This window comes from Salmo salar, chromosome 11 (assembly GCF_965601325.2).
Source record: "Salmo salar chromosome 11, fSalSal1, whole genome shotgun sequence".
NCBI lineage: Eukaryota > Metazoa > Chordata > Actinopteri > Salmoniformes > Salmonidae > Salmo > Salmo salar.
In genome coordinates this window covers 110,299,618-110,314,908 of record NC_138301.1, presented here as the reverse complement: position 1 = coordinate 110,314,908, position 15,291 = coordinate 110,299,618, and the positions used below count along the sequence as shown (strand labels likewise).

Genomic DNA, 15,291 nt, shown 5'->3' with positions numbered 1-15,291 from the left:
TACTGAGTAGGATGAAAACAAGGTAGAACAGCTTGAGAACAGGAGTGAGGCAATAACCAGGTATGAATAAAACAGAGCAGGTTGACAAACAGTCATACCACAGAGATAACAGTCATACCACAGAGATAATAACAGTCGTACCACATAGATAATAACAGTCGTACCACAGATATAATAACAGTTATACCACAGAGATAATAACAGTCGTACCACAGAGATAATAACAGTCGTACCACATAGATAATAACAGTCGTACCACAGATATAATAACAGTTATACCACAGAGATAATAACAGTCGTACCACAGAGATAATAACAGTCATACCACAGAGATAATAACAGTCGTACCACAGAGATAATAACAGTCGTACCACAGATATAATAACAGTTATACCACAGAGATAATAACAGTCGTACCACAGAGATAATAACAGCCATACCACAGAGATAATAACAGTCGTACCACATAGATAATAACAGTCGTACCACAGATATAATAACAGTTATACCACAGAGATAATAACAGTCGTACCACAGAGATAATAACAGTCATACCACAGAGATAATAACAGTCATAAGACAGAGATAATAACAGTCGTACCACAGAGATAATAACAGTCGTACCACAGAGATAATAACAGTCGTACCACAAAGATAATGACAGTCATACCACAGAGATAATGACAGTCATACCACAGAGATAATAACAGTCATACCACAAAGATAATAAAGTTCTATATTTCTCTCCTCCTCCTGTCTTCATTCTGCATCCACCTGGTGATGGTCCTGCAGCTCACCAGCCTCCTTCAGAGTCCCTCAGGCACTGACCTCGGGCTCCGCTTCAGCCAGGATGACTTAAGATGCCTGTAAGATGTGAAGATGAAACCAAGTCTTGTTAGGATTGTTCAGCAAATACCAATATAGTGTATAACGTGGTTAAGGGACAGTATGGGATGATCACTGTGGACGTTGGACTAGTTGCTTCAACAGTCTGACATAACATAAAGACTGTGGAGTGGTCTGTTAGGCTCTATTACCCACAATCTCTGTCTTCGACATGTTAGTGTAATGTGATGATGAGTGACTATTATTGAATCTGGTTGTCATGGTGGTTCTATGTTGTACCCCTTGGTCTGCCACTCTGCGTTCCTCCACAGGTGTTCATGTTCAGCTTAGTTACAGACATGCTTCGCAGCATCGGTGAGAACCAGCTGACCTCCGAGTTTGGTGGAACTCTGGAGTACTGCCATAGTGACTGGATTGTCCTTCATATGGTAAACATGCAGTCCCACAGTGTCACCTACAGCAACACAGCAATTATAGGCAGACCTGGTATTTTGGAATACTGTCCACATCAACAACATGTACACAATTACACAGCAAGGCAGCCTAGATTTGCAATGTGACAGAATACATAACAAATTAGGGTTTTTGTTAAGAGACATAAATGCATTACTGTTTGTCTCCCTCTTCAGACTATTGAGAGATTTGCTGTGACGGTAAAGGAGATAGCTCAGTTGCTGCAGTCGTTCGGCACGGAGCTCGCTGAGACAGAGCTACAAGATGAGGCCGACGCCATCGAGTTCCTCCTCATGTCCCACACTGACCAATACAGGCGGCTGAAAGTAAGACATCTCCCATGACAACCTCAAAATTGTTCTTTCATTGTAAGTCTGTAGATGTAGAGCATAGAGTAGAACAGAACAGTCTGATGAACAAGATGGCCGCCGATTTGCCAGGTCTGACCCAACTTTGCTATTTTATGATTATTTTGTAGTTTATTTTTACTCTATTTTTATTAAATGTATCCGCTATTATTTCTTACAACCGACAAGAACTCTTGAACATCAGATCGGAAGTTACTCACCCCAATTCATGCTTCTCTTTCGACTTATCTGCCTTGGGCTCTCTCTGTAATTCCAACCCAATATTAGGGCTACCCGAGAGGAAACGCCAGTGATACAGAGGCAAGAGATGATTTTGTGGAATAAGAAATATTTGCAGGATGACATCAGGTCAGTGATGAGGGAGGGCCGTCACCTGCTCTCCAACCTAGAGGCTGATGGCCAGGAGGACAGAGATATCTAACAGGACTGGCACACAGTACAGACCTAGAGGCTGATGGCCAGGAGGACAGAGATATCTAACAGGACTGGCACACAGTACAGACCTAGAGGCTGATGGCCAGGAGGACAGAGATATCTAACAGGACTGGCACACAGTACAGAGGTATAATAAACTTGTATTACATATATTTGTATTTATTTTTTGCTTTTCACATATTAATGACACATCATAACAATAATTTCATTCTTCAGGTGTACTTTAAAAATAAAAATAAAGTGTGTCTTCACATTGGTGTGTAGTATATTTTGACCTCAGGTTATCTTCGTAATAGCAGCCATGCTCTGGAGGGATTCTTGTTTTGAAAGATTTAAGTGTTCACCTGTAGCTTGTGTTCCACCTGTTTCCCTCAGGCTTCTGGCACAACTACGAGACATGGAGATGGCTTTTGATGGGTTTTGTGAGAGGCATCACCTGAAACTGATGAGATACTGTATGAGATGAGCTTTAATGTGGTCAGTTTAGAGTGGTAGGGTGAAAACGTGTCAATCTGGGTTCTGTTGACCAACAAGCAGTAATAACATTTAGTGTTAAAAGTAGTCACTTCCTTTTTGCTGTTGCTCAGATTAAGGAGACCCTGGACCAGCTGATTGGTCAGGAGAAGGAGGTCACTGCAGTGGGCGGGACTGTGGTCCAGACAGAACAGCTACTGAAAACACTGGAGTCACTGGACACCCGAGCACAGATCAGCGTCCCACTACACAAACTACCCACGCACAGGTCAGCGTCCCACTACACAAACTACCCACGCACAGGTCAGCGTCCCACTACACAAACTACCCACGCACAGGTCAGCGTCCCACTACACAAACTACCCACGCACAGGTCAGCGTCCCACTACACAAACTACCCACGCACAGGTCAGCGTCCCACTACACAAACTACCCACGCACAGGTCAGTGTCCCACTACACAAACTACCCACGCACAGGTCATGGTCCCACTACACAAACTACCCACGCACAGGTCAGCGTCCCACTACACAAACTACCCACGCACAGGTCAGCGTCCCACTACACAAACTACCCACACACAGGTCAGCGTCCCACTACACAAACTACCCACACACAGGTCATGGTCCCACTACACAAACTACCCACACACAGGTCATGGTCCCACTACACAAACTACCCACACACAGGTCATGGTCCCACTACACAAACTACCCACACACAGGTCATGGTCCCACTACACAAACTACCCACACACAGGTCATGGTCCCACTACACAAACTACCCACGCACAGGTTAGTGTCCCACTACACAACTACCCACGCACAGGTCATGGTCCCACTACACAAACTACCCACACACAGGTCATGGTCCCACTACACAAACTACCCACGCACAGGTCATGGTCCCACTACACAAACTACCCACACACAGGTCATGGTCCCACTACACAAACTACCCACGCACAGGTCATGGTCCCACTACACAAACTACCCACGCACAGGTCATGGTCCCACTACACAAACTACCCACGCACAGGTCATGGTCCCACTACACAAACTACCCACGCACAGGTCATGGTCCCACTACACAAACTACCCACGCACAGGTCAGCATCCCACTACACAAACTACCCACACACAGGTCAGCATCCCACTACACAAAGTACCCACACACAGGTCAGCATCCCACTACACAAACTACCCACACACAGGTCATGGTCCCACTACACAAACTACCCACACACAGGTCATGGTCCCACTACACAAACTACCCACACACAGGTCATGGTCCCACTACACAAACTACCCACACACAGGTCAGCATCCCACTACACAAACTACCCACACACAGGTCAGCATCCCACTACACAAACTACCCACACACAGGTCATGGTCCCACTACACAAACTACCCACACACAGGTCATGGTCCCACTACACAAACTACCCACACACAGGTCATGGTCCCACTACACAAACTACCCACACACAGGTCATGGTCCCACTACACAAACTACCCACGCACAGGTCATGGTCCCACTACACAAACTACCCACACACAGGTCATGGTCCCACTACACAACTACCCACACACAGGTCATGGTCCCACTACACTAACTACCCACGCACAGGTCATGGTCCCACTACACAAACTACCCACACACAGGTCATGGTCCCACTACACAAACTACCCACGCACAGGTCATGGTCCCACTACACAAACTAGCCATGCACAGGTCATGGTCCCACTACACAAACTACCCACGCACAGGTCATGGTCCCACTACACAAACTACCCACACACAGGTCATGGTCCCACTACACAAACTACCCACGCACAGGTCATGGTCCCACTACACAAACTACCCACGCACAGGTCAGTGTCCCACTACACAAACTACCCACACACAGGTCATGGACCCACTACACAAACTACCCACACACAGGTCATGGTCCCACTACACAAACTACCCACACACAGGTCAGTGTCCCACTACACAAACTACCCACACACAGGTCATGGTCCCACTACACAAACTACCCACACACAGGTCATGGTCCCACTACACAAACTACCCACACACAGGTCATGGTCCCACTACACAAACTAGCCTCACACTTTACCTTGATCTAGTACATCTTCATTAGATGACAGTTTCCGCCAGAGAAGCATAAACTTCTCCAGACAGGTAGAGTAGGATGGGGTTTTGTGATTGTGGTGGCTGTCAGGAGGAGATGGGCTGGGCCTAGATCATCATCCTGCGTGGCCACCAGCTGGCAACCAATCACCACTACGCTCTGGCCCTGATCAACCAGCGCTGTAACCAGCTGCGACACCACTGTGACCTGCTGACCACCGCCATCCAAGCCAAATGTGCTGCCCTCACCCGCATATGCCAACTGCTGCTGCATCTGGTGGTGGTATGCACACACACGACGCACACGCACACACACACACACACACACACACACACACACACACACACACACACACACACACACACACACACACACACACACACACACACACACACACACACACACACATACACACACATGTTTAACAGTGAGAATGGCAGAATGGTGAACTTACTAAATGACTGAGAGTTTGACTGTGTGATATTAGGTTGCTTCTTGTGTAAATATTGGTGGTGGTGTCTGAGCCAAAGCCCTGAGGTCCTCAGCTACAGGTATACATCCCTGCTCCATAGTTTGTGCTTCAGTATCAGTCACTTTTCCACCCAGCCTGGCTCCAAGCCATACAGTATCATTTCATCCCATCATCACTGGATCATTTCATCCCATTATCACTGGATCATTTCATCCCATCATCACTGGATCATTTCATCCCATTATCACTGGATCATTTCATCCCATTATCACTGGATCATTTCATCCCATCATCACTGGATCATTTCATCCCATTATCACTGGATCATTTCACCCCATTATCACTGGATCATTTCATCCCATTATCACTGGATCATTTCATCCCATCATCACTGGATCATTTCATCCCATCATCACTGGATCATTTCATCCCATCATCACTGGATCATTTCATCCCATCATCACTGGATCATTTCATCCCATCATCACTGGATCATTTCATCCCATCATCACTGGATCATTTCATCCCATTATCACTGGATCATTTCATCCCATCATCACTGGATCATTCCATCCCATTATCACTGGATCATTTCATCCCATCATCACTGGATCATTTCATCCCATCATCACTGGATCATTTCATCCCATTATCACTGGATCATTTCATCCCATCATCACTGGATCATTTCATCCCATCATCACTGGATCATTTCATCCCATCATCACTGGATCATTTCATTCCATTATCACTGGATCATTTCATTCCATTATCACTGTACCTGTCATGCCCTGATCTGTTTCACCTGTCCTTGTGATTGTCTCCACCCTCTCCAGGTGTCACTTATTTCCCCCAGTGTATTTATCCCTGTGTTTTCTGTCTGTCTGTGCCAGTTCGTCTTGTATGTTCAAGTCAACCAGCGTGTTTTTCCCATGCTCTTTCTTTTCTATTCTCTTTTACTAGTCCTCCCGGTTTTGACCTTTGCCTGTTTTCCTCGACTCCATTCCCGCCTGCCTGACTATTCTGCCTGCCCTGAACTCGAGCCTGCCTGCCATTCTGCACCACTGGAACTCTGAACTGGTTTTGACCTTTTTGCCTGTCCACGACCATTCTCTTGCCTACCCCTTTTGGATCGTTAATAAACATTTTGGACTCTAACCATCTGCCTCATGCATCTAGGTCTCGCCTTGTGCCCTTACAGTACCATTTCATCCCATTATCACTGTACCATTTCATCCCATTATCACTATCATTTCACCCCAAAGCTCTGTTGTATGATGATAACATCCGGTAACTGCCAACAAGGCAAACATCACATATTTCTATCACCATTACTACAATGCAACTACTGTAACACTATTACCAACACAAGCTTGTACTATCATTATCAACAACCTACTGTTGCCAGCACTTCCCAACTGTCTCCATCACGCAGATCAAATACTGTAGGTCTATCATGCAGATCAAATACTGTAGGTCTATCATGCAGATCAAATACTGTAGGTCTATCATGCAGATCAAATACTGTAGGTCTGTCATGCAGATCAAATACTGTAGGTCTATCATGCAGATCAAATACTGTAGGTCTGTCATGCAGATCAAATACTGTAGGTCTATCATGCAGATCAAATACTGTAGGTCTGTCATGCAGATCAAATACTGTAGGTCTATCATGCAGATCAAATACTGTAGGTCTGTCATGCAGATCAAATACTGTAGGTCTATCATGCAGATCAAATACTGTAGGTCTGTCATGCAGATCAAATACTGTAGGTCTGTCATGCAGATCAAATACTGTAGGTCTGTCATGCAGATCAAATACTGTAGGTCTGTCATGCAGATCAAATACTGTAGGTCTGTCATGCAGATCAAATACCGTAGGTCTATCATGCAGATCAAATACTGTAGGTCTGTCATGCAGATCAAATACTGTAGGTCTGTCATGCAGATCAAATACCGTAGGTCTGTCATGCAGATCAAATACTGTAGGTCTGTCATGCAGATCAAATACTGTAGGTCTGTCATGCAGATCAAATACTGTAGGTCTGTCATGCAGATCAAATACCGTAGGTCTGTCATGCAGATCAAATACCGTAGGTCTATCATGCAGATCAAATACTGTAGATCTGTCATGCAGATCAAATGCCGTAGGTCTGTCATGCAGATCAAATACCGTAGGTCTATCATGCAGATCAAATACTGTAGGTCTGTCATGCAGATCAAATACTGTAGGTCTGTCATGCAGATTAAATACTGTAGGTCTATCATGCAGATCAAATACTGTAGGTCTGTCATGCAGATCAAATACTGTAGGTCTGTCATGCAGATCAAATACTGTAGGTCTATCAATTTCTGTCAGTAACATCTATCTTACCCCCACTCACTCACTCACTCACTCACTCACTCACTCACTCACTCACTCACTCACTCACTCACTCACTCACTCACTCACTCACTCACTCACTCACTCACTCACTCACTCACTCACTCACTCACTCACTCACTCACTCAGACTCAGTTTGGGGGGGCCATTGAGATGCTGTCTGCCATGCAGTGAATGATCCACAACAGAAGCATTTCTGAGGAAGCTGGCTGACATTTAGGTGCGGCCCATCCAGCTAGTGGCCCCTTGGCCTGAGCACTCTCCCTGAAGAAAACCCCCCCTCTTCTCCCTCAACCACAGTACGCTACTATAAATACAACTCTTACCCAGGCCTAAGGGATGCTGGATGTAAATGTACAGTGACTTCTCACAATCTGATTATTAGGTATTAGGTAGAAAAGGTTTTCAAGAATAATAGTGGACATTCAGCAGCCTGTCTCCCTCAGGTCAGGTGAAGTATTTCATATTTCTTTTATAATCATTCTGTGTGTCTTCCTGTCTGCAGGTCTAGATTTCAACTCAGTTCTCAACTCAAGGTTCTCTTTTGAACTCTTACCTGGCAAGAGGGCAGCTCGGAAAAGCCCTACAATGGTGAGAGTTGGGTTATTACACATGAAGATCAAAAAGTTCTGTAACATCTACTGCATTAATGAAGTATTCATAGAATGTCCCAGCTTTACATTTCAAATATCTAGCCACTTTAATAATTAAAAATGGGATGTAATAAATGTATCACTAGTCACTTCAAACAATGCCACTTAATATAATGTTTTCATACCCTACATTACTCATCTCATATGCATATACTGTACTCTATACCATCTACTGCATCTTGCCTATTCCGCACGTCCATCGCTCATCCATATATATTTATGTACATATTCTTATTCATTCCTTTACACTTGTGTGTATAAGGTAGTTGTTGTGAAATTGTTAGATTACTTGTTAGTTATTACGGCATGGTCGGAACTAGAAGAACAAGCATTTCGCTACACTCGCATTAACATCTGATAACCATGTGTATGTGACAAATACATTTGATTTGATTTGATTTTGATGTGAATAGTATTAGAATTTTTCCAGTGTGGTATAACATATTTTTGTCTGTCCTCCACATGGTCTATGTGCTCTAGAGAGGTTTATCATTCATCAGCTTGTCATGTTGACTAAACTCTATGCTGACACAATACTTGTGTCCTCTCCGGTCTCTCCTCTCCAGATAGAGGTGCTGCATGATCATGAGGAGAACCGCAGCTGTCTCTCCTACAGCCAGAGGGGAGAGGAGAGCCCAGTCCAGCTGAAACAGTGAAACAGCACCACACCCCACTCAACATCAGTCTGCATGTACTGTCAGACTCCAGTTTGGTTTCAACACCTGTTTATCGGTCTGTTATCTGCCTAGAATGTTTCATCAGGGTCACATCATTTAATTTAATAAAGCAATTCCCCTTACTAGTGCTTCTCTGTCTCTCTCTGTCTCGCTCTTTCTCTTTGTGCATCTTGCTGACTGTGCTCTGTGTCTTCAGCCACATAATGAAAGAGCTTATTGAGACAGAGCGGATCTATGTTGAGGAGCTGCTCTCTCTCTTGCTGGTAAGGTGTTTCATTTGACAGTTGCACAGACACACAAACCCTCCCAAAGGGTACAGGATAAAAACCAGGTCTCCATTTCTCTAGGGTTGTAGAGCGGAGATGGATCACCCTGTTCTCTTTGGAAATATGCCAGAGATCTACAAATTCCACAGCAGGCAAGGATGTACACACAAACACACAGATATACTCTTTCTTTCTCTGTCTCTCTCGCACACACACACACACACACACACACACACACACACACACACACACACACACACACACACACACACGCACGCACGCACGCACGCACCACACACACACACACACACACACACACACACACACACACACACACACACACACACACACACACACACACACACACACACACACACACACCGAGGCACTGATGAGCAGAAGCTCTGACTCATTTTTTACAGAGTGAATAGTGTATTGATTGAAGTTAAGCCTGCCATGTCCGCCCCTCTTCCTCTCTACAGGACCTTCCTCCAGGACTTGGAGGAGTGCCTGGAAACTCCTTTCTACAATGGGTGAGCAAGCTTGTGATCACCCCTCTCTGACCCACTGTCAGCATGTGGTATGAGGTCATCAGTCCGAGACCACTGTAACCATCTACAGACATTCTATTGAGATTTCTCTGTCCTTTCAGAAAGAAAAGTTTCAGGTGTACGAGCGCTACTGTCAGAACAAGCCACACTCTGAGTTGCTATGGAGACAGTGCTCTGCTTGGCCATTCATCCAGGTACTCTCGCTAAGTGCACTGTCAAGCTTTTTCATTGACCAGAGATGCACTTCTACTTACTTTCTGCTTTTAAATACCCTTTCATCTATTGATAAAATGTTTATTTATTTTTTATTTGAAGTTATAGTTTTGACAAATGTGTGTCTTCTGGATAAATATGAGACATTTCTTCAATCTTTCCGTCCAGTGGCGATTTTAGCATGTAAGTCTTAGTGGGGCATGCCAGCAAAGCCACAACACAACACAAACAAATACATGAATTGCACTATAACGGTAACAAACGGTGCCCACAAACTGTTAGGGCCTACATAAAGCTGTCCCAAAAGCAGAGCTTTCTTTTCAGCACCATGGAGTGAATCATTACCACTGCTACACCTGGCTATCAGCAGAGCCTTGTCAGGCAGCGAAACAGTTCATTCAGCCTCATTTACTGCCTTTGTAAAACCATAGCTGATATGGCTGACTTGCTTAAACAAATGTTGTTTCTATTGACAATTGAGATGTACAAACTATGGCATAAGGGGACGACAAGCGGATAAGAGGCAATCCATCATTTCGATTAAGACATTAATGAGCGAGCTAGGACGGACGTAGTCAATATAACTATTTGTTCAGCACCTTTGAAATGTACAGCGACAGAATTCAGAACATGGGCCATTCTTACAGTATTCTCCCTGTACACCAAGTCAGAACCGTTGTCACGACTTCCGCCGAAGTCGGTCCCTCTCCTAGTTTGGGCGGTGTTCGGCGGTCGACGTCACCGGCCTTCTAGCCATCGCCGATCCACCTTTCATTTTCCATTGGTTTTGTCTTGTCTTCCCTCACACCTGGTTTCAGTTCCATCAATTACATGTTGTGTATTTAACCCTCTGTTCCCCCCATGTCCTTGTCCGGAATTGTTGATTGTAAGAGATTGTGCACGTTATGTCTGGCGTGCAAAGGATTTCGTCCCATTGTATTTATTTATTGTTTTTTGTTCACTGTGATTTTTATTATTAAACTGCACCGTTGTGACAGTCTTTGCTCTCCTGCGCCTGACTTCTCTGCCGCCAGTACGCACGCATTACAACCGTAGGATAAATTAATGGCATATGAGCAGACAATGAAAGCTCCTACAATTTTCAATGATTACATTTCTCTAAACAAGCTATAGGCTACATGTGCACCACCAAGTCAGGACAGTAGGCTAAGTTATGAGGGGGAAATCGACCAAATGATTAGGGTGAGGCACATGAGCTACTAACAGCTTACTACACAACATACACTTAGTATTACTTAGCTACAGAATACATATCTCCCTGGCATATTACATCATTTATGCAGCCATTTCTGGACTCAACCTGTTGTGCTGTGCTCACTTGAACAGGAAGGTGGCACGGCAGTCCTTGTGGGCAAATTTTGCCATCAATCTTTGTCCTCAAAGTCTGTCATTCTCTCGATTTATGGTGCCTTCAAGACAACTGGGAACTCTGAAAAGAACAAGGTTGAATCATGACGTCAGTGATCTTCAGGTCGGAGCTCTAGAAAGAGGCCAGAGTTTCCGACTTGGAATTCCGAGTTGGATGACTGTTCAAAACTTATTTTCCCAGTTGGAGATAATTTTTTTCTGATTTCCCAGTTGTCTTGAACTCACTGAAGTCTGAGATTTCCAAGTTCCGAGTTTCCAGTTGTTTTGAACACGGTAGAAGTCATTCTGGAATGACAGCATGGCCAATGTATTCAAACTTTTCTGGCCCATGGTGTTGAATGTTTATCCTTTTAAGCTTGTAAAAGAGACCTCTAAACCCACACTTGGACCACACACCCACAACACTGAATAGTAGACTAGTGATTGCTTTGCAACGCTTGCAGTTATCCACTGATTCCTTCCAAACCACTCATTGTTGAATTTGCAATTTCCAACTTGTTGTGTAATGTTTATGTCCAATGGCTGATGAGCACCAATACGTTTTATCTATAATTTCTCTTCATATGACAAGGATTGAAAAGGATTTGCAGTAGATTGTCAACTTGATTCATGATGATGACTGCTAGCTAAGATTTTGAAAGTATGATGTTGACATCAGTCCAATCAATGCTACGGTAGATATAACGTGATTTGACGTCATTTTATCTGTGGCCAATGACCTTGAGCCTTCTTGGATGGGCACTTCTAATGTAACTCTATGGCAGCACCCAAGGGGCTTGAATTTTCGAGTTCTCTCTGTCGATTTTGTGGTGACGTAGTGTCTCCATGAGTGACAGAACACTGAGCCAATCACGGCACAACCAGAGAACATTACCAACCCCTATGCTCCGTATTTTCCGCTGGCTGCCCCACCACCACAGAAAGCACTGAGCTAGGCTGAAACACCTGCATTTTGGAGCTGCCTTACATAAGAAAGCAAAAAAGAGACCATGCTTGTTTGTTAACTCAATGATGTTATATTTTTTTTACATTGTTTGCAAACTGATATGTGACACGTATTAATGCCAAATTAACATACAAAACAGGCATGGGTCGCCACTGTTTCCGTCTACATCTTTTGTAGGAGTGTGAGAAAAATCTGGAGCACAAACTGGGGTTGGACTCATACGTCCGAAAGCCAGTCCAGAGGCTGACTAAGTACCAGCTGCTACAGTAAGGCTTGGGCTCAGCCAACAACATCTTGACTTAGATGGTTCATGTATGAGTTTTAACATTGTGACATTGCCATTGTAACACATTGGACCTCTGGGCTCCTGTCTTTCCCAGCAGGAGCTGTAGAAGCACAGCGTGGACAGTGAGTATATATTTCAGCTGCAGGGGGCACTAGAGGCCATGTTGGATCTCCTCAAGTCTGTCAAATACTCCATGTACCAGATCACCATCACAGGGTATGAGGTAAAGAGTGTGAGTGAGAGACCATATGAGTGACTTAGCGAGAAGGAATAATTTTTCCTAATTATTACAAAGTGAATTTTGTAATAATTGTGTCCTACCATATCCCACCATGCTGGGTTGTGTTGTGTCTGGCTGCTTCCCCAGGGCGAGCTGAGTGACCTGTGGCGGGTGCTGATGCAGGGTTCCTTCAGTGTGTGGATCAGCCATAAGAGGGTCCCCACGTGGATGAAGGAGCTGACCCACTTCAAGCCCATGCAGAGGCACCTCTTCCTGCATGAGCACGCTCTGCTCTTCTGCAAGCGCCGTGAGGATCATGGGGAGGACCACGACCGCACCCCCTTCTACAGCTTTGAGCGCTGCCTGAAGGTAATGCTGGGAGGCCACTACTAGTACTGCTGCTCTTATCATATGAACCCACATGTTCAATTTTATTGAGGGACAATCATTACGCTTTCAGTGGTTAATTGTGTTTTCTCTGCAGATGAGTGCTGTTGGGATCACAGAGAACGTCAAATGAGATGTGGAAAAGTTTGAGCTCTGGTACAGTGGCAGAGAGGAGGTGTATGTTGTTCAGGTGAGGGCCAGATCAGTGATCATTTGATTTTGATTATCTTGTGCTCTGTCTAGTCTGGGTTTTGGCAAGTGACAGAGTGGTCTCTGTCTGGTCTTCTTGACTCACTGACCCACACAGTACTGTTCCCTGTGATTGTGTTCCCGAGGCCCCGACAGTCCAGATCAAGATTGCCTGGCTCACAGAGATCAGGGAAATACTCACCAACCAAGATTTCTACTTTGGATCTACTTGTCTGTCAGCTTCCATGTTGGGTGTTTGTTCCCCATGTCCTCTATTGTGGTGTCTGTCTGCATGCTGTCTGCATGCTAGTAGTTCGGTTAAACTACCTGGAGTTTTAAAGTCCCTTTTATCTGCCCTCTGCCCCCCCTCCCTTTCCCTCTCCCCCTCTTTCTCCAAAGACACTCCCCCTATTCAACTCTTAGAGAAGACTCCTCTGTCTCCTTCCTCTACTGACAGGTGATGCTCTTTGCATGTCCTCTCATGTCCTCTCATTTCCTCTCATCTCTCCATTTTACAATTTGCATGGTGAACAAAGAGATCATTCTGATTTCATGGACATTTTTTAAAATGTAATCGGTCATAGCATGTGGGTTTGTTTGTTGTGGATTTCCATCATTATACCTTGGATTCAACTCATCTTCAACTTACTGACTGTGATGTCAGGCTTGTTTCTGTGGTGTGATCTAGAGCAGGGGTATTGAACTCTGACCCTACAAGGTCCGGAGCCTGCTGGTTTTCTGTTCTACCTGATAATTAATTGTGCCAGGTCTAAATCAGTCCCTGATTAGAGGGGAACAATGAAACAAAGCAGTGAATCTGGCTTGGAGGTCCAGGGTGGAGTTTGGGGAAACCTGTGACCATGTGGATATTATTTTTCTGCCCCATACCTTTGCAACTCGGGACAGTCCGGCTCGTACGACGGTGTGCATGTCAAGGAGTCCCGGGCAGATCGCTGGCTCCTCAGGTTGTTTTGATGTCCTTCCTCACAGTAATATCCCAGACAAGTCCCTAAGCACAGAGGAGGCCGCATCGTTAGGACGCACCAGCTCCGCCCTCACAGACCCTGTGGTCTTCTCCCCCCAGCCCTGGCACAATAACCAACGCAGTGAGTCAGCGTGGGAAACAGCAGCCATTTTGTCCCACCAACTCACTTTAGTAGTAGAGCATACTCTATGTCTATAAGATGGGCCTGTCAGTGAGGTTTTTCCACTGGAAACTCCAGCATGTTACAGTGGAATTTAGTTTGTGTAGTCAGTGGAAAGGTATTCTATATGAATTGTTTTGAAAGTGTCTAGTATAAGAGACATTTAGGTGGATATGTTTAGTAAGTAGTGAGGCCATGTGAGGTGGTTTATTTTAGAGGTTCTCTCTGTCAAACGTAGGTTGGCCTGACACCTCCCACTCAGTGGACATCTTCGAGGGGTCCGGAGGTCTGGAGCACCACTGACTTGTCCAACCTGTCAGAGTCTGACGAGGATGACCACACTACTCCACTGGTGAGCTGGTCTAAACGTCATTGTAGTGTTATTATTCTGTAAAACAGTTGCGGAAGTAATTGTCAATAATGTCAGACAGTGCACTGTGTAAAATATGATGCTATGAATAAGATGTCCTCATCCCTGCGCAATAATCATACAACCTATATGTTTTGCTTACTCTTTCAGGAAATGAGACAACCAGGAAGCTCAGCTCTCTTTGAATGAACTATGTGCCATCCATCCTCAGTCCGGACACAAAGACAATTCTTGTCATCACAACTGTTGTCGTGCTGCTATCATTCCCATCCAAGTTCATATTGCCTGGAGTCTCTAGAGGCCTTAAACCTGCTGCCGGAGACAGACCAGCCATCAATCAACCTTAAACCTGCTGCCGGAGACAGACCAGCCATCAATCAACCTTAAACCTGCTGCCGGAGACAGACCAGCCATCAATCAACCTTAAAC

The 15,291-nt window shown here is 44.9% G+C and overlaps 1 pseudogene; it reads left to right on the top strand.

Moving 5' to 3' along the window:
- Positions 1–860: 860 nt before the first annotated feature.
- Positions 861–14,795, top strand: LOC106563707 (proto-oncogene DBL-like; annotated as a pseudogene).
- The last annotated feature ends 496 nt before the right edge of the window (positions 14,796–15,291 follow it).